We start from the raw sequence: 19,208 nt of genomic DNA on the forward strand, positions 1-19,208 counted from the left end.
CCACAATCACTGTCCTGGCAACAACAGAAGGGCACAGGCAGGCCACCTAGGGGCACCCCTAAAGCACGTAGCTCTGCTGACCAGAGGGGAGTGTGCTGCAGCACCCCATGGGATGTCTCCTATGTAAGTCTGCTTCTCGAAGATTGGGAAACAGAACCCATATACCAAATACGTAGACATACACACAGATAATTAGGATATGAGGACACAGAGGAATATGTTCCAAAAGAAGAGACAAGACAAAACCCCAGGAGAAAAACAAAGCAAAGTGGAGATAAGGAATCTACCTGATAAAGAATTCAAGGTAAAGATGCTCAGTGAAATCCAGAGGAAACCAGATGGACACAGTGAGAAGCTCAGGAAAGAGGCAGAAACTATAAAGAACCCAACGGAGCTGAGGAATACAAAATCGGAAATTAAAAACACTCCAGAAGGAATCAACAGTAGATTAGGCGACACGGAGGAATCAGAGAACTGGAAGACAGACAGGTGGAAATCACCCAAGGTGAACAGGAAACAGAAAAAAGAATTTTAAAAAATGAGGATAGTTTAAGAGAACGCTGGGACCATATCAAGTGTTAAAGGGATCCCAGGAGGTAAAAAGAGGAGAAAGGAGCATAGACTTTGAAGAAATAATAGCAGAAAAATGCCCTAACCTAGGAGAGGAAACAGACACCAAGGTCCAGGAATCACAGACAGTCTCAAACAGGACGAACTCAAACTGGTCCACCCCAAGACACATTATCATTGAAATGATAAAAATTAAGGATAAAGAGAGACCCTTAAAAGCACCAAGAGAATAGCAACTAGTGTGTTACAAGGGAACTCTCGTAAGATTATCAGCTGACTTCTCAGCGTGAATATTATTAATTGGTGAATGGCTAATTTAAAACTCAATGAGCCTTTCTGCCATGGTGCATGACTTGGCTCAGCCTAGTTCAAGATGCTGACAAATTTCAGGGCTGGTGCTTGAAAGAAACTTTTCAAGAAGATGAGGTATGTTTGAACGTGTGACGATCGATACACACGGAATAGAGGTTTTGGCTTCCTTTGTCCCTTTCATGGTGGTAACAGGGGTGAGCTTTTGAGAAGGTGCCAAATATCTGTAACAGCATATATCTGCCCCATAGAGAATGTCTGTAGAATTCAATTCTATTATTTAAAATAGTTTTTCTACCAACCGGCCCCAGCCTGGAGCTTGACACAGTAACTAGATTGATGTAGTCTACAACTTCCATAAGACAACTTTGTCGACCACTTTAATTTTAAGTCCCATTTCTTTTGACTGTTTTAAAGATTATATGTCCCAAGGTACCCTTTTAAAAACTTTATGTGCTTACAATTTTTTTCTATAATAGATCATGCTAATGATTGAATTTGACCCCTTTGAAAGATGATTGGATTCCTAAGGGTCAGGGAGGAGTCTGTTGCAAAGGGCTTGGGGAGTTTTGAAGAACTGTTCTACACTTTGATTACAGTGGTGATTGGATGTATCAAATTTGGGGGTGAATTTTATTGAATGTAAGTTCTACTTCAATAAATGACTTTTGAAATTTAAAATAAAATAAAATAAAAATCAATGAAAAATAATGAATGAAAATTACCTAAGAGTTAAAAAAAGAATGAGTTAGACCTATATGTACCGGATAGAAAGATATCTTAGATATAGTTACATAAAAAGTTTTTCCAGAGAGGGGAGGGTATAGCTCAGTGGTAAAATGCAGGCTTAGCATGCACAAGGCCCTGGGTTCCCCAGTGCTTCCACTGAAAAAGTGGAGGGGAAGCTGCCAGCCACAACAGTGATGTGAGCCACAAGTTCACTTCACAGAAAACAGCAAGCACAGTGAGTGGCCCCAGCTCCCACCAATGGGACAGAAGATCTTCCCACAGAACCAGGAACAGCCCCAGCTTTTGTGGGGTCTGCACTGAAGTCATTTTTTTAAGAAAAATAATACAAATTATAGTAACCCAATTAAAAATAAGGTCTTAGAAAGGCCCCTGCAAATAAGAGATCCTAGAGTTTAAATTTTATTAGCCTCATGGCCAACTTACCGGTACACAGAATGTAATTAAATATTGCAGAGATGTTGGAGGTAAAAATGCAAGAATTCCCAAATGGAGAAGAAAGAGAGTATTATAACCAGTAAGAAATGAAGTGTCACCTGTCAGAGGACTGTATATTGTCAGTGATTTTACTTTAGCTTATAGCCTAAAAAAAAGTGTATGCATTCAAACCATAAACTATTAGAAGTTTACATCCAAGTCTTACTATTAACTTCAAGAACAGCAAAAAGAACGCAGCTCACATTTTTTTCAACTGATATGTTTTCAATGGAAGATTTCCTCCTGCTTTAATAATATTCTTTATGACAGACTCATTCTAACTTAAGCCTTGGAAAATTACTTGCCATTCTTGGGAGACTCTCTTGTGGGAGTACAAGGATGTGCTCAGTAGGAGATGAACGGATGAGAACCACACCGGCAGGCACGTGTGTCCAGGGAGTTGGAGCCGAGGCAGAAGCCAAGGGCATGAGGGGTGTTCCGTGAGCTCGGGGACCCTGACTAGTTCACTACCGAGTCCCAGTGTCAGGGACATAACAACCCGCACAGGGACCATTGTGAACTGAGACAGGGGCTGCGATCACTGCTCTGCCGACAGACAGTGTCCCTCCCCACAGTCCTCTGGGAGTGGCTCTTATGCCCTTTATGAAGGAAGCAAGCCAGGCCTAGCCTGATTAGGTGGCTCACTTGAAGTCACACGGTTACTGAGTGGGAGAGCCTGATGCTCCTGTCTCCCTGGCAGCCCTTGATAAATGCCTATTCTGGGCTTCCTTCATCACAGCAGAAGAAAGGACAGGAAGGAAAGGGGGAGGGGAGGAGGATGGGAGCAGATGAGACCCTATGCATTCACCCTTAGGAAGCGGGCCGCTTCCCTGAGGGGTGATGGATGAAACCAACCAGGTAATTCTGGTTTCAAGAAGCCTGTGAACTGAGCCGAGCATCAGGACAGGCCTGGGTACCAGGAGAGCTTCCCTCTCTATGTGCTGTGCATCACCCTCCACCTTGCCCTCTCCTCTCAGCCACATGGGCTCTTCTCCTGAGTTGTGCCAAGAAATCTTCCCCCTGGCTGGATGGTTGTCCACACAGTTACCACGGAGCTGTCCATTGTCCTGATCCTTCTCCATCTCTTTGGCTCCTACCTCATTACTATGTCCAGATCACAGGAACCTCTGATGGGGCTAAGTCCCTAAGGACACAACGTCTTTCCCTGAGGGCTGTCACCTCCTAGGGACACAGCCATGGAATTGCCACACAGGTCCCCTGCAGAGATCTTGCTCGTGGGCTTCTTCCTCCCTTCCTTGTTGGGGTCCTCTCCCTCCTCTCTCCTGGTCCTCAAAACCTGTCGCCTCCTCAAGGCCCCCTCTGCAACTGGCTGACACCATTCCCAAAGACCAGTCTTGCATTCCAGCCACACAACTTCAGACCCAGGCAGGATCCCTAATGCTCAGAGTCACACCGAGGGACCCTCACTTTTTAAAGAATCGGGAAAGGAAGAGCACGAGGACAAAAGGCACAACCCAACATTTCAGCACATTATTCTGCCACGTTGCACTGGATGAAGGGTGATGATTCCTGGTGATAGGTGAGGCACGGGGTGAGGAATGTCATAAGATGATCACGTTTGAGGCAGGAGACCCCGATTCTGGTTCTGGTTGTCTTTGAAATACCCAGTACATGTCCGGCACTCTCTGGCTAACTTTCTGTAGAGCCCAGTGCAAAAGTGTATCATCTTCCCTCTTGGCCATTTCCACATGGATGACAGAGCCTACAGGACCAAGTCTGCTTATTTCCAGAACTCTCCTGGGTTCTCTAGTTTCACCAGCATTCTGAAAACCACCTGCAATTTCATGTTGGAAGAAAAGGACAGGAAAAGAAATTCAGCAAAACATTTCCCCCTAGGAGTAGTTAAGGCCCACAAATTGATTTAAAAGCTTTTGGACATTAAAACAAGTTATCACAGGTGAAGAAAATTATGCCCCTGGAGCTCAAGGCCTCATTTCCCACAGACCACAATCTCCCTTCTGTTTCACCTGATTCCTGCAATACATTGTTGGACAAAAAAAAAGGCTTATAAAATATTTAAGAACTTCCAAGAAACTTTCACTTGGAAAACTGCTGAGTTAAACCCTAGATGCTGCCAGCTGGTTAACCCTGTCCCCAGCATCCGTGACTGCTACCTACGGCCGGAGGGACAGTGTTCCAAAGAGGAGGGTAAACCCCAAATGTGGTTCATGGCGTAAGAAGCTTAAGTTCTAAAGCTTTGAGATCTTACCAGACCATGCCATGGGTACTCCACGTGCATTCTTCCATGATGTCGGTGGATTTTTGTCCCTGTAGTTTATATCACAGCGGGATAAGCTGTAAAACCAGGTCACGGCTCCAGCAAAAGGAAATACATGCTGATGAGTAACATATGAGCGAGGTGCCCCCAGAGCACGTCACCCGGAAATGCCACCTCCGGGATTCCCCTGATCACCTCGTCAGGTAGAACGAGTCCTCCCCCCATGGTGAACCCCATCTGCTCTCCTCGTTACTGAACACGGGGAGAAACATCCTCAGCGAAAGTCTGTGTCGTCTGCATCACCTCTCACTGCACAAATCTCCAAATCCAGCCCACACTTGCCGTGAGGGTCTAGAGCCTGCAAACAGTCCTTCCTGCCATCAGTATGATGAAGTTGGATCGTTTTTCATGATGCTCTAAAACCCAAAGTCAACAGAAAACACAGCTGCCCTGGTAATAAACAGGTTACAGTCGACTCGCCATTGTGGTTCTCCTCCATGATGTTTCAGTTCCAGGTGAGATTCTGGCGAAATTCTGATGGACTTATGGGCAGAAGATCCAGAAATAACCAGTTCCTGCCTTGTTCACCCAACTTTCCTGAGGAAGTCTGGACTAAGGGAGTGATGTGCAAAATATAACAGAAGCCTGGGAAGCAAAGTACAACCTAAATAAGAACTAGGAAGATTTCCAGTACTCGCAGTACGGTGACTTTTTGGCAAAGGTTAGATTGGAAAACACAGCATAGGCTCCAAGACCCAAGTTCTTTCTTCCTCCCCTAACCCTTACCTGTCCCCTCCATAATCTAGGATGGTTGGAGTCCACAGAGCAGGGAGGAAATGCTTTCCTTCCCAACCTCTAACCCAACAAATGGCCTGGCCAATTCTGATTAACAAAAAGCTCCTCCTTGCTGGTACAGAGCCAAGAGAGGTCTAGGCTGAGGCCAGTCTGATGCACAGGTGGGTATGAATGCCCTCTCCCAAATAATGGCTCTTATTACAGTAAGTAGTGGCTTTTTTCAAGACAAACTTGTATGAATTCAACCCAACTGTTATCAATCATCATTTACAGTCAAAATGTTGCCACAAGTGTTTTTTTTTTCCTTAAGGACTTACGTTCTGGCATATTAATTACATAAGTAGAATATGATAAAATAGGATATTATGTGCAAGACACTAAGCTGGGTACTGGAAGCACACGTCAATAAATAAACACGTAAGCACTCTCCAAAGGACTTATGATCTGGAGGAAGAGATGAGAGAAACCATCAATCCCACACAGGTTGTGATGAGCACAGGGGAAGCTGAGAACCAGGTTAGGAGTCCTTGGGTTCTGAAGGTATCAGGGGAGGCATCAAGGAAGAGGCAATGGGTTCCAACAGGGCCTGGATAGATTGGTAAATAGCTTTAAATAAATATTATACATTTTCCCCAGAAGGTTAGTGCAGATTCACAACATAAATGTAGCCATTCGCAGGGGGATTTTTAAAAAACTTTTTATTGAAATGTAGTTGATTTACAATGTTAGTGTCAGGTGTATAGCAAAGTGATTTAGTTATAGATATACATACATATATATTTTTTCTTTTCAGAGTCTTTTCCATTATAGGTTATTATAAGAAATTGAATAGTTCCCTGTGCTGTACAGTAGGCCTTTGTTGTTTATCTCTTTTATATACAGTATTGTGTGTCTGTTAATCCTCAAGGCAAGAGGGTATTTTAATCAAGTGAGAAAATGAAGCAAATAGCCCCCAGGCACCCCCACGCCCCCAGATCTCAGCTCCTCTGTGTGATGGGAGGGAGGTACCTTCTGGGGGGGTGGAGAACAGCACATGGCAAGGCACAGAAGTGGGAAGGGAGAGAAGACCCATTGAGAGAACCAGATTTGCTGGGATGCAGGTGTTCTGTAAGGGAGGATGGAACGGTCTCTGTCTACCCTGCAGAAGCACCAGGAGGCCTGAACCTCCTCACAGCTGTGGGGGAGGGGGCAGCTGGGTTACGATGCTGCCAGAGAGAGAAGTGGTTGCCAGCTGTCCTCCCCACTTGCCCAAGCCCCATCTGCCCTTGCAGGCTAGATTCTTCTTAGCTGGGTAGCCAAGCAGCATCCGCCGCTAGGTACCAACTGGTATCCTCTAATTTCCTAAGGGGCAAAAAACACTACTTGAATCAGGGAGCCAGAAACACTGATCCCTTCAAGGGCCAAAGACACCACAGTCTGGCACCTAGACTCTAATGACCTTGACCAAGAGCAGACTACTGAAAGGACCACAGGAAGCCTGCCCGGAGCTCACACACTAACCAGTGAATCCCAAATCAGGAACTTGCAGAGGGAAAAAAACATGCACCTTCATTATCGCTAATCTTTAACAGCAGTATAGCATTTCCTTCTGTCACAAACCAGAGCAGTGTTAGCAGTACCTGTGACTTTGTCATTAAGAGAAAACACAGATATTTTCCTATCATGTTACAGTCATTGCTGTTCATTTAAAGTATCAATTTATCACTATTTCAAAACTGGTTATTAGAACCTCCACTGAATCTTGTCATTAAATGTGTAAATAAACAAGCAGGAAATTGTTTAAAAATAATTGGTCAACTATATTTCATTCGAATTAGGCTCCTTTATCATTCTATGTATTTAATGTTATGCATTTCAGTGAGCAACCCTGAGAAAGGTCCACAGGCTTCCGACTGCCAAAGTGGTCCACGGCACTGAAAATTAAGGACCGCTGGCCATAAAGGTTTAGAAGTCAGACTCAGCACCAAACCTGAAATACAGAGTGGCACTTGCTCTGAATACAATGAAGGAGTCCAGAAGGTAACTGAGGCAGGGGATGAGAGGGGCAACAGTTTCCCTCTAAGCATGTCATCCAAGAGTGGCAGCATTTTTTACGGTAACATGTGATGCAATCCTTTTTAAGATTGTGGTGGAAGGAATCAATAGGAATACAGGGTTTTGAGTCACAGAGAGAAGACAATCAAAGGTAGCATCTTTTTTCCTCAAAGAACTAAAAATAGACTTACCCTATGACCCAGCAATCCCTCTCCTGGGCATGGAGCTGGAGGGAGCTCTAATTCGGAAAGACACCTGCACCCCAATGTTCACAGCAGCACTATTTACAATAGCCAAGACATGGAAGCAACCTAAGTGTCCATTGACAGATGACTGGATAAAGAAGTTGTGATATATTTATGCAATAGAATACTATTCAGCCCTAAAAAAGAATGAAATTATGCCATTTGCAGCAAGGTGGATGGACCTGGAGATCATCATTCTAAGTGAAGAAAGCTAGAAAGTGAAAGAAAAATACCATATATCATTCATATGTGGAATCTGAAAAAAAAAGACACTATGAACTCATCCACAAAACAGAAACAGACTCACAGACATAGTAAACAATCTTACAGTTACCAGGGAAAGTGGGTGGGAAGGGATAAATTAGGAGCTCGGGATTTGCAGATACAAACTACTATGTATAAAACAGATAAACAACAAGTCTTTACAGTATACCCCAGGGTTAATTTTATTCAATACTTTGTAGTAACCTGTAATGAAAAAGAAGATGAAAAGAAATCTGTGTATGTACGTGCATGACTGAAACATGATGCTGGACAACAGAAATTGACACAACATTGTAAACTGACTATACTTAAATTTTAAAAAAATGTAGCATCTTTTAAAGCATTTGCTTCCCTCTAAGTCAAAGGTCCTAGCTCTGCATCCAGCCCAGCCCATCCACGGGCTTCCCCTGGGCACACCTCTGACACAGCTGGTTTCTGCACTTGCTTCTCTCTAGCTGCTCTGGATGTGTATGAAGCCCCTGGTTGGGGAGGGGCCCTGGGAGTGGCATCTTATGAACTGAAAGAGCTAGACCGATAAGAACTCTGACACTTACACGGACCAAACATCCTTCAGAGAGAAGGGTGCTATCTCAACTCATAATACCATGATCCTGAAGATGACTTGGCTGAAATCTTCCATGAAGCCAGCGAGATCTTAATTAGAGCTGTTCATATAAAAGGGAATTGCAGATCAAGACAGGTTGGGAAAACTGTGATGTTGGGGTGGCGGGGATGTACACCCAACCGGTGTGAGGGGCACAGTGCGAGGTGCATGGTGTGAGAGGCATGGTGTTAACGGAACCTTATCCTTTTCCCTTCAAATGTTGGATCACCGCAGACCCTCCAGGCCTCCAGTTCCACTCAAGTGGAAAAGGCATTGAGCTCTAAGTCTGGCACTGAGCTGAAGTCTGGCCTCAGCAGTGATTGAGGCACCAGCAGATGAGGAGAGGGAAGAGGAGGAAACGTCTGAATGAGGTGGGGGTGTGGGGCTACGGGTACCTGTGAGTTCGGTGGGGGAGATACTGTGACATCCTTCCACTGCCAACAGCAGGTGCGGGCAATGGCTGGAGGTAAGACAGACAAGCTGCTGAGGATTCTCAGAAATCAACTAGGAGGAACTATGGGGGTGGGGGAACCAGCTATACTGTCTTTGGTCAAGAAGTTAGAACCTTAAGAGAGAGAAATCTGGAAATTACCATAACTGTGGCCTCATTTCAGTAATGGATGGTCAAAGCCCACGACTTTTCCACTACAAAGTCAGGAGGGGATCGGTGCAGGTTGTTGGCTCTGGGGACCCGTGTCAAAGTTGATTTCGTGCTTAACTTAAAGTCACCTGCCCCCCTCCTCCACTTCTGAAGCAAAGCATCCAGCCTCCTTTTTGGAATCACAGCATAATGAAAACCTTATGCAATGTACAACTGCTTGTTCCAGAGTTTCAAAAATCATAACATGGCAAACCCCTCAAATTGTCTCTTCTCACTTCTTCCTCAAGAGTTTCAAAAAATTAAATCCAACATTTGGGTTCTAAAATTTTCCATCTGAAGTCATAGTTTTGCAAAGATGTCAGAGCAGGAAGAACTTGAAGGGAACTTTAAGAAAGAGAATTCTTCTAGAGAGTAATAAAAAAAAAGTAAATGACAAGTTTAGGTTAACAGAAATCAAGTTAAGTTCTTTATCAGTCTTACTATGAGGTCCTCACTTACAAGAATATCTAGTTAAGTAAATGCTCTTTTACAGTAATTGGCAATTAAACCCCAAAACAACGCAGCGGCAAACAGCGAAGAATAAGGACAAACTTGATACCCAGAATCAGTCTTTCCACTTCAAGACTCCTGTGCTTTATTAGAAACAGTGAAAATGTGGGAGATTAAGGAACAGGAGAAAGGAAAAAATGTAAAATAGTTTAACGTGTTCTTTAATAATTATGCCTTTTCAAAGAGAAGAAAGCTCAAGCCTCAATATTGAGAAAAGCAAACGTGAGATCATTCCTGTTTCAGTAGAAATTCTCCCTGAATCCCTCACCCAACAGCGTTACTTGAGAATTTAGCTGAATGCTTTCTATGCCTTGGGAGCTGTGAACAATGGCAACAAGGAGAGTAAATAATAATTCCAGGTCCTTTAACTTTCAAAACACAGTAACATGATACTTCCCAGTTGATATTAACAAATTTAACTTGTCTGATACTTTCAGTGGAAGAACCTAACATCGTCCTGGTACTGCTTGTGAGTGAGACGGCTTCGGACAAGAAGAGAAGAGGCTCGCTTTTTACGTTTCTCCCTGTTTGTATTGCTCCGAGGGCAAGGAGAGCTGTTACTGTCAGGGTCTCACCCGTTGACAGAGAGAAAGCTCATGACCGTCGGGAGGGTTGTGCCACCGCATCTGCTGGCCTCCCATCTGATTGGTAGGGCCCCCGCCCATCTCCACATTAGGACCTCCATCCTGCCCAGGATATGCCCCAACTTACAACACAGACTTTCATGTTGGACCAGGGAGAGGCTTTTCATTCTACAGTGCAGTGTAAACAACACTCATTTGGGAGTCTGGAGGTCTAGGATCTAATCCACCCTCTGCCACTAGCAGCTGTGTGACCGTGGGTGGTGACCAATTCCCTCACCTGTCAGATGAAGAGGATGGACTCCATCAGGGATGGCAAACTTACTCTGTAAAGAGCTGTGTAAGAAAGATTTGGGGCTCTGAGGGCCACATGGTCTTTGTCCAACTACTCAAATAAAAGCAGCCACAGATATTCATACTCAAGGAAGTGTGTCTATGTCCCAATAAAACTTAATTTACAAGAACAAGGAGCAGGCTGAATTTGACCCAAGGGCTGTAGAGATGTAGTTTGCCCACGCCTGGACAGGATGACTCCTTCCAACTCTTCTAGCTCTGAAATTCCAAAAATGAGGTCGGCAGAGTTAGTCCTAATGAGATAGGCCTGCGATGTCCAGGAAGAGCCTGTGGATTGGTCCAAAAGCTCTGAGGGCCACTCAGAATGCTTTGATGGTCTCTGAGCCAATAAATCTTCCCACATCTGACAGTGCAATAAGGCAAGAAAAATAAACAGTCTAAGCTTTGACAAGGAAGTAATAAAACTGTCATTAATTGTGGAAGATACAATGTGTGATCACAGAGAGAGAGAGAGAAATTATCAGGATAAGTAAGCATCAGCTGGACAGCTATCTATTCACCTCAGATCCATTCCATTTCTCTCCTGTCCTGTATGGACTGAAGGGAATACAATTTTGCAATCTCTCTTGTCCTCTGGCTCCTACATTCATTCAGCCAATGGAAGGCGTTGGCTGAATATTAGTAGGAGGTGGGGGCTGGAACAGAGTATTTTTCTCTCTCTGCTTCAAGGGACATCTCAGGGAACTACTGATTCTTTCCAGCTTCTGTAGCACACGCTGTCTCTGGTTCCACTTCTGCTGAATAATGCTGGTCTCTGGGTTCAATAATACTATTAATTTTGGTGTGTGTGTGTGTGTGTGTGTGTGTGTGTGTGTGTAATGGAGTACTACTCAGCTATAAAAAAGATAAAATAATGCCATTTGTAGCAACATGGATGGCCCTGGAGAATGTCATTCTAAGTGAAGTCAGCAGGAAAGAGAAAGAAAAATACCATATGACATCATTCATATGTGGAATCTTAAAAAAAAAAGACAAATGAACTTGTATATAAAACAGAAACAGACTCACAGACATAGAATACAGACTTGTGGTTGTCAGGGGAGAGGGTGGTAGGAAGGGATAAACTGGGAGTTCAAGATTTGCAGATACTGACTGGTACATATAAATAGATAAACAAGTTTATACTGTAGAGCACAGGGAAATATATTTAATATCTTATGGTAGCTCACTGTGAAAAAGAATATGAAAATGAATATATGCATATTCATGTATGACTGAAGAATTTTGCTGTACACCAGAGACTGACACAACATTGTAAACTGAGTATAAGTTAATAAAAAAATTAGTAATAAAAAATACTATCTTCTTTTTGAATTCTTCCAGTCTAGACATGGAAACAGCTTACTGTTTCATTTTTTTTAATCATTTGGGTCACCCCATTAATTCTCTTCTTTCAATTCTCAGTTCCTCTATCACCTGTTATAAACACTTTATATTAAGTTCTCTCTGTATAAAATACTTAGACTAGTTTCTGTTTTCCTGGCTGGAAAACAAGTTGCTATGTAATACAAAATCAATATACAAAAATTAACTTAGCTTCTCTGTAACAGCCACAAACAATAAGAAAATGAAGTTTAAAAAAGTTACTATTTGCAATAGCATCAAAAATATAAAATACCTAGCAATAAAACTAATGCAAAATATGACAATCTTCCACACAGAAAACTATAAAACACTATGAGGAGAAATTGGAAAATCTAAATAAAGAGGGAATTATTTTTATAAGAAACATACAAGCACTAACTATAAAAGAAAATATTGATAAATTAGGCTGTAATAAATTTTAAGGCTTCTAGCCATAAAAATACATGATTAAGACAGGGGAAAAAAGCCATAAAGTAGGAAGATATGTAGATATATAGATATACACACACACACATACCTACATATGAGGATTTTTTTATAATAAGGAATATTACACACAGTATGGTTAAAATTTAAAAGATTGACAGAACCTAAGATTTGCAACTCTATGAAACAACAGAAATCTCATGAACTGCTGGTGGAAGTGCAAATGAGCGCATCAACGTCTAGAAACACTTAATCACTGTGTCCTGAAGCTGAATGTACATATGCCACATTTCCCAGTGACTCTGATCCTAGACATATTCTGTGATTCTGACAACAGAAACCAGGCATGTGCCCCAATGGAAGACATCAGTTCTGAAAGCTAAAACCAAGGTCCAGCCGAGAAGTCCAACAACAGTAAATGGATAAATAATAAACTCACACAGTAGAGCAGCACACAGCTGTGAAAATAAACAAAAAAATTATGTACAACGAGGTGAGTAAATCTCTCCAGGCAAGGTCAAGCAAAAGGAGCCTGTTCTGGACATGCTCCACTTGCCCCTCCAGATCTAGTCTCCACCATTCTCCACCCACTCCCATGGCCAGCGTGGATTTCTTCACATGGGCCACCTGCCCTCCGGCTTCTGCTGGGATCTCACCAGTTAGAAGTGGCAGGTGGGAGGGCAGGCTATTGGTTAATTGGTGGGAAGGGAGGGAGATGTGATTGGAAAGGAACAAGTGAGGGCCTTCTGTGTTGCTGGCAATGCTCTATTTACCTGGGTGATGTTTAATACTCTTTGCCTTACAATAACTTATTAAGCAGTACCTTTATGCTTTACGTATTTTTACAGTATGCTTATCATTTTTCACGATAAAAACAGCTCAGAGAAAAATAAAATAAGGGGGAAATTGTATTTGATTGCTGCATCCCATTAAATGAGCGTCTCTTTTAAGAACATAGGTGTCAAGTGTATCATTTAATCAACCTCACACAGTTCAGAGAGAAAAGCAGAAATCAGGACTGTTGAAAACTCGGTTTCCTCTGATGGTATTGAGATTGAACCAGGATATTGGTTTACAAGCCTGCAGGTGTTCTCATTGGCCCAGAGGGGAATAGGATGAAAGGCAAGGAAACAGGGAACTAGACAGACTGCAAGAGGGCACACTGAGCATGAAAAGGGAGTCCGAAAAAAGATTTTGGAAATACCCAAAATCAAGTGTAGTGTTGCAAAGGCATGTGGATGCAAAAGGGTCCAAACAAATGTATGCTTACATCTGGCCTTGAGTTCTTAACGTGGAAACAATTTCATTTGATGTTTCCTTTTGGTTATTGACTTCTGGATAATCCTCATGAAATCTCAATGATTGAGATAGGTAGGTAGGAAATACATAATGTTTTCTTGCCCAGAACTATAAAAGAAATTGCTTAACAAAGAAAGGTTATCACAATACAGTCTGGGTTAGGTGTGTTTTCTAGCCAGCAAGCACATTCCTTCCCCAAATTAAAAGCAAAATGCAAAATTTCTGGAAAATAAATGTAGATCATGGGAGGAACACAGACTGATTGAGTAGCGGTGTGATCTACCATGGGGAGGAACTACAGACACTAATCTAGGACCACTGGTTGCATGTATTTAAATCACACAGATGACATGAATGACCTGCTAGCACAGTGATATTCCAAATGCTGCTGTGCACAGAGTAATGAACCAAGAGACCCCCTCTCTCAGAGAGTCTCAAGAAGTGCCCGTTAGCCTGAAAACTCATTATAAAATTTAAAAATAACAAAACACGGTTAAGCATTAGAGGAGCTTCTCTGGTGTAAAGATAACGCAGAACCCATTTCATCACTGGAAGAGGGCTTGGTTCATAGCTTCGTCAGGAGGAAATCCCCCTGGATTCTTTAGGGGGCCTTAGTTAGGGGGGTTTGAATCCTGTGGTCAGAGCACCGAACTGGAATGGTCTAGATTTTTTTTTTTTCATTAAGCCAAGGTGTTACAGGATGTAGCATTTTCCATGAGGGAATATTTTGTCATATTCCTTGGATGATTCCAAGAGAACTAAACTGCATTCAGGCTTTTAAAATCCTGTATAGCAATCTAACCTCCACCTGAAATGCCAGATTTATTTTTCACTGACATTTGTCTGTTTGGATTTTTTTAAATGTTAAAGTTGATTTATTTTCAGAATAGATAGCATTTGTACATGTTAGAGAACTCAAATGCACACGATGTTCTGTGTAAAACTTCCCTCCCGTGCCTCTTCCCAGGCAACTAGCTCCCAATCCATGAGCCGTCAGGAGCCATCTTGGATTCCAGCCCTCAGTCTCCCCCCACCCCCACCCTGAGGGAATAACATTGGAAGGACACTACTTGCCTCTTTACAGACAGACAAACCCAGAGAGGCCCCCAGCAAGGTTAGGAGATACACCATTTCACAAGAGCAACAAAGGCTTTAATCATCTGGCCAGCCTGGTGTGGCCACTGCATCACCATGGTCCCCAAGGGCTGCCCTTTGCAGCATCACAGAGAGGTCAAGGTCTTTCTCAATTCCTGAACCCACCCTAGGAGGGTTTTTCCATCAGCCAAGACCTTGTTCTATTTACCAGCGTGTTGCCCCATTAGCAAAGATGTCACTCTCCCCTACACAATTAACTGAGAACCATTTATAGACATTCAACAAAGTTCCACAGGATCAGTGTTTGCCAATATGGTTGCCCTGGGCATATTATCCATGTCTGAAATTTTACCTACTTCACGTGGCACAAATTAACAATTTCATGATGTAATGTGAAGTCTATTTCGTAAACCAATCATATGGATCTTTTGGTATGATTGACCTTATTTTCCTTCAAGACCTTCATACTTCAAGAAGAAAGAGAAAGGTGACAGACTGAAATGGGGTGAAATCTGACTGACTGTTCAAGGTTCACCAGTCATTGCTCAAGAATGGTTCTCAAGACTCAGGACACAAAGAAGATAATCTGGACTTCTCAAATGGTACCCACCAAAGAGCAGTAATCATTTCCTCGGGGCTGAGAAAGGAGGACTGAGGATATATTTTGCATTCTTCTTGTCTGTCTGCATTTTTCCCAAATAAAAGTACAATGCTTCTGCAATGTGAAGAAATTATAAGCTGTTATACTATATAAGAAGCTAATGTTCCCATTTACAGACAGCAAAACCAAAGCTGCGACAGCCTACATGACTGTGCCATTGCTCCTCCGAGATTCAGGAGGAAAATGGAATTTCAAGTGGGGTCCTCCAGGTCCCAGTCTATCTTTTAGCCCACTGACTTTGCTGTCATCTTTTATAAGAGTGCTGTGTCTTGAAAGCATCCCTCGAAGACACCGCTGAGGTTAATGCCTTAGAAAAACCGATCAAACATAACGACTTCGATAGAGATCATTTCACATTAATTTTACCATCTATTTTTCTTGGTTCACATGCTCAGAAATGTCTAACTTTTCCCAATGACACTGTTCACACTGATTCTAGTTTTTAACAACACAGGAAAAGATTTAAGCTGATCGTCTATGAGGTGAAAAGAAAATGACAGTAGAATTCAACTCTCCAGGATGGACAGAGAATATGCAATACATCTCCCTGTCAGGAACCATCAGTATTGCATTACCCAGCAACCACTGCAGCAGCTCAAGGGGGCACCCCAGCCACTTTGTGAGGTCCTCGGAGTAATCTCTCTCCTCTCCCCCACCACTCCACCCCAACTTATCTCCAGACTTTTTTGTGGCTATTAAGGTTGTCAATATAAGTGGCTTCAGAGCCCTGAAGTGTGAGTTTCATGGGGAAGAGAAATAGGAAATATGGAATTCTGAATTTCAAGAGAATAGAGGATTCTGATGACATATTTAGTCTATTCCCCTCACGGACAAGACATAAAAAAGGCCAACACTTTGAACTCATTAAAAAATGGTGGGCTTTGTTTCTTAAGAATTTGTAAAGCCCTTTGTCTAGTTGACCTAATCCTTTTTTCCAGGACAAAGGAGTTGGAGTGGAACTAGGGACCCCTCAGGGAGGATAGAGGAAGGGGGCCCTGTAAGTGCTGGTGACTTGCTCTCAGTCCATCAGCCCCGTTCATTAGAGCTGCTGTCTCCCCTCAAATGTAAGTGTTCCACTTCCTCCAGGTCAAGTTTCCCATGAGATACAATCTATCTCTGGTCCCTGGAGCAACTGGCCTGCCCCCTGAATCCAGAGACTGGAGGAAAATGGATCAAGCTAGGATGGCGTGTTGGCCCTTCCACCTGCCAGGAAGCCAGGGATTAGGTCCCAAGGGGCAAGTCAACAGGACAGTTTGGAGGTGATGAGTCAGAGACGTCCATCGGGTCCCAAGGAGGAGATGCGAGTGAAACATTCAACCAAGAACATTGTGGTGGCCTGAGTATGGAATGGAGCCAAGAATCCGGGGCAGGAGAAGACTGGAGCAGAGCTGGTAGGAGATGGTGTATAAAACATCTGTGCAACTTTGGATCATGGAGTCCACTGCTTGTCTTTAACTTAGCCATGGAGAGAATACCCAGGGTTTCACCTGCCTGGCTTAAAGCAGATGCTACTATTTGTAAGAATGTCCTCTACGTCTCCCTCTCAAAAGCCAGTAGGAGTTGCTGGACCGAGTTCTATGCAAAATGAAGTGCAATTCATTACCCGGAATTCTACTTTCTCTCTCCTTTCCGTGTGTCTTAGTCAAGACTCTTGGTTAAAAGCAATGGAAATTGACACTGGTGCTAAAGCAAAAAAAAAATGTGATTATCCATAGAAGTGTTGGATGGGAGGCCTGGAGAGCGAGGCCAAGGAGGAGCTTGGGCACAGTGTCTGACACCGTCATGCAGCAGGCCTAGTAAAGAGCAACCCTGCTCAGTGACCAAGTAGGAAAAACTACTTGCAACTTTTTCATAAACAAAGGGTTAATGTCCTTCATATATACACAGATCATCTGAAAACAGAGAAGAGGCCAATAACACTTCTAAGGACATGATATGTAATAAAGATGTGAACTGAGAGATCATAAGGGAAATGTGAGTGGCTCCTGACCACATGAAAAGACACTTACCCTCACTCATAATAAGAGCAAAGCAAGTTAAAACTACATTGATACTACTTATCCATAAAAGAAGAATAAAATTCTGCAACAATTTCCAAGTCCAGTGGATGGACTTGGAGGGTAGCATGCTTAGTGAAATAAGGCAAGAAAAAGACAAATTCTGTATGTTACCTCTTATAGGCAGACTCTAAAAAATAAAACAAATTAGTGAATATAGCAAAAAAAGAAACAGACTGACAGGTCTAGAAAACAAACTTCTTTTCTGCCTGCATTCCAAATATTGCCATTTCTCAGGGTTCAGCCCAAGGACATCTCTTCTCTCTCCTGAAAAGTAAAGGTACATAAAATGCCAAAGAACCCCACATTTATGCCTCCAGATTCACATACCCAGCTGTCAACTTGAGATCCCTACTTGCCATGTGCACACTCAACTCAATAAGCCTAAAGCAGAAATCTTAATTTCCTGACAAATTACCTCCCAGGCATCTCTATCTACACAGGTCTTCAAGCCTGAAGCCAACTGGAATATTGTCCACAATTCCTCTCTCTCCTTTAACCTCCATCCATGTTCAATCAACAGCAAGTCCCCCTGAGGCCACCTTGAAATGTGTCTTGAATGCATGCCCCGATGTCAAATGCCACCAACCTAGTACCAGCACCACTACCTTTCTTCTGAAATACTGCAACAGCTCCCTTTCTCGTTTTTTTTCCTTCCAATCTATTTTTCTGGCTGGCCAAAAAAAGTCATCTAGGGAGATCATACTTAACAATCTCAACCACAAGCTCACATCTTGCCACCTACTTCTGTAACCACACCTAGTACCACTCTCTTCACTTGTGAACTATAATCACATGGAACTTCCACTCCCTGGAGCAAATCATGGTCTTTCCTGTTTGGGGAGCGCCACCATTATCATTGTAAATCATAAATATTTAACAGCTCCCAGAGCGGAGGCAGCCTGTAAAGTGGAAAGAGCAGAAGAGTGTATTAGTTATCTATTGCTGTGTAACAAATTTCCTCAATTTCATTCTGTCTGCAATGAGCCCTCACCCCTGTCTCACTCACCAGGTTCTTTTACTTGATTAGTTTCTTATTATCTTGTACATTTTAAATCAAACATCATCTAATTTCCTGACCAGCTCTCATGGCTCTTAATCTCTCTTTCTATAAGTTCTTCACAGTTTATTACTGCAAATGTATTTACCTGTCTATTGCACCCCTCCCCCTACTAGACTGTAAACTCCATAAGCAAACTACCATATCACCTTTAGTCTTCATCCCAAACCCAGTGTCTAGGACAGTGCTCTGAACATATTAAGCCCTTATTAATATTTGTTGAATTAACAATCATGAGAAGACTATATGAGATTCATAGAATCAAAAAGTTATTCTGCTTAAGAACTACAAAATCAAAAGACTTTTTTAAGAAAGCTACTCATTCTTTTGCAAAAGGTAGGTATGTTATCAGTATGCCTTGCATTTAAGAAATTTATTAAACAAATAAAAAAAAGACCCAATCCAAAAATGGGCAGAAGAGCCTAACAAGCAATTCTCAAATGAAGACATGCAAATGGCCATTAGGTACATGAAAAAATGCTCAATATCACTAATTACCAGAGAAATGCAAATCATAACCACAATGAGGTATCACCTCACACCAACCAGAATGACCACCATTAGAAAGTCCACAAAGAATAAATGCTGGAGAGGGTGTGGAGAAAAGGGAACCCTCTGACACTGTTGGTGGGAATATAGTTTGGTGCAGCCATTATGGAGAATAGTATGGAGATTCCTCAAAAAACTAAAACTAGACTTACTATATGATCTAGTAATCCCACTCCTGGACATATAGCCAGAGGGAACTCTAATTTGAAAAGATACACATGGAAGAGTTTTTATGTTATTATAAAGTATACTTTAATAATTGTGATAAAGGAGAATTACATGGTGTTAAGGAATTATGTTAATGTAATGGGCTTTATGAATTCACAA

Source organism: Vicugna pacos, unplaced genomic scaffold (genome assembly GCF_048564905.1).
Source record: "Vicugna pacos unplaced genomic scaffold, VicPac4 scaffold_20, whole genome shotgun sequence".
NCBI classification, from domain to species: domain Eukaryota; kingdom Metazoa; phylum Chordata; class Mammalia; order Artiodactyla; family Camelidae; genus Vicugna; species Vicugna pacos.